The sequence below is a fragment of the Prunus avium genome, unplaced genomic scaffold, assembly GCF_965620075.1.
Source record: "Prunus avium unplaced genomic scaffold, drPruAviu1.hap1.1 HAP1_SCAFFOLD_64, whole genome shotgun sequence".
Lineage (NCBI taxonomy): Eukaryota > Viridiplantae > Streptophyta > Magnoliopsida > Rosales > Rosaceae > Prunus > Prunus avium.
Window position 1 is genome coordinate 100001 of NW_028276919.1, and position 2500 is coordinate 102500.

Consider the following 2500-nt stretch of genomic DNA (forward strand, 5'->3'; position numbering starts at 1 on the left):
GGCTTGAATGTCGACAAAGTGACGCGAAGCGGAAGCCTACCACGGCGTAAAAATGTCGACAGATTTTTTCGGACCTTGTCCTGCCATGGGCTGCGCGCAGCATGCCGGCAGCCTGTGCGCAGCGTGCGCACAGCATGTCGGCAGCGTGCGCACAGCATGCCGGCAGCGTGCGCGCACCATGCCGGCAGCCTGTCGACAGAATTTTTCGAAACTTGTCCTGCCATGCGCGCGCGCAGCTTGCGCGCAGCGTGCTGATTCTGTCGACAGTGAGGCTAGCGAAAGTTGTCCTGCCATGGCGTGCGCGCAGCCTGTGCGCGCAGCTTGCGCATCTGTCGACAGTGAGGCTAGCGAAACTTGTCCTGCCATGGCATGCGCGGCGCCTGCGCGCAGCCTGCGCACAACATGCGCGCAGGCTGTGCGCAGCGTGCGCGGAGCTTGCGTGCAGCTTGCGCATCTGTCGACAGTGAGGCTAGCGAAACTTGTCCTGCCATGGCATGCGCGCAGCGTGCGCGCAGTCTGTGCGCAGCATGCGCGCAGCCTGTGCGCGCAGCTTGCGCATCTGTCGACAGTGAGGCTAGCGAAACTTGTCCTGCCATGGCATGCGCGCAGTCTGCGCGCAGTCTGCGCGCAGCATGCGCGCAGCCTGCGCGCAGCATGTGCGCAGCATGCCGGCAGCATGGTTCCAGGTTTTTTCAAATGTCGACAGAATTTTTCAAATCTTGTCAAACCCCGTTTTTATTGAAATTTCCTCGCACAATAAGCTCCCCATAAGTAGTCTATGATTTTTAGGACCTTCTCCAACTTACAAAACTAAAAAATTCCTCCCGGATTTGTTTTAATGATTTTTTCAATTTTACGACTTCTAAAAATAATAAAAAATACTTCCCGACTTCAAAAATTTATGAAACTTTTTCCCATCATAGATTGCATGTTTCTTAGTATCCCTGCAAAAAATCACGTCCAAATACCTTGTATTGAATTATTTAGAGCCCATTATGACTCCTCGCGCATAGGTGATGTCTCTTCCTGTCAAAGGGCTAAATGCATAAAATGCTATATAGGGGGGTGTGTGTTGCCTGCATATGCATGGCAGCCCATGCCTTCCTAGCTGCAGCCCCCTTCCCCCACGCCACACCCATGTCATGTTGCCTCGATATGTTGCCTCGGTATTATGGGTTTGGTGTCGGGGTCGGGGGGCTGCCACCCATGGCGGTGGTGGCCGGAATCCGGCCGCCGCCACCACGCCGCCGCCATGGGTGAGGGAGGAAAAAAAAGGCGTGGAAAGTTGCGAAATGGGGTTGTCTAGGCTTTTTTTTGGCATGGGAGAGCATGGAGTGCTAGGAACTCCTTCTCAAATGCACGGGCATGTCGACCACAACCTCATTTCTCAACAACAACCACCCGTGTGGGGTGGCGGTGGGTGGATAGTCGCGGATTGGGGCTTGCCAAGCCAATGTTTTCAAAAAATTTCATCAAAATTAAAAACAAATGTTTTGTTGCCTTCGGATTTGTGGGCGAGCGGCGAGTCGGAGTGGAGCCGGTAAAGTTTAACCTCGGTGTGCACGGTTGTTTTTAGAAACTCAATCCAATGCCGGGGACGTTGAAAGTGACGCTCTTATGAGTTGCAAACCCGCAAGATTTAAAGAACCTTTTCAAAACAATTTCAAACCAACAAGATTTAAAAACAGAAATTTTCATCAAAATGAAAAACAAATGTTTTGTTGCCTTCGGACTAGTGGGCGAGCGGCGAGTCGGAGTGGAGCCGGTAAAGTTTAACCTCGGTGTGCACGGTTGTTTTTAGAAACTCAATCCAATGCCGGGGACGTTGAAAGTGACGCTCTTATGAGTTGCAAACCCACTAGATTTAAAGAACCTTTTCAAAACAATTTCAAACCAACAAAATTAAAAACAAATGTTTCGTTGCAAACAAATTGTGGGCGAGCGGCGAGTCGGAGTGGAGCTGGTAAAGTTTAACCTCGGTGTGCACGGTTGTTTTTAGAAACTCAATCCAATACCGGGGACGTTGAAAGTGACGCTCTTATGAGTTGCAAACCCACAAGATTTTAAAAACTTTTTGAAAATGTTTCTTCTAAATGACACATTTTGATCCTTGGCAAGTGCTCAATCCGTAACTATCCAATCACCGCCACACCACACCGGTCGGGAGTGTGTGAATGGTGTGCTTCCCGGGGTTGGCATAGATAATCTTTCGCATCGACAATCTTTTGCATGCGAGGGAATGTCTATGCCAACCCCGGGAAGCACACCATTCACCCACTAGTTGTGGGCGACGATGGGTTGGCTTCAAATGAATTTTTGCTTGGGGTTGTCCTCGGTATGCTTTTGTGTTGGGAGTACGGCCACCAAACCTTCTCAATGCACGGGTATGTCGAGGATGGCTTTCGGCGGGGTTGATGAAGAAGCTACCCAATTCTCGGCCACACGAACACATGGTGACGATGCGTTGGCTTCAAGTGAGCTTTAGCTTGGGGTTGTCTTC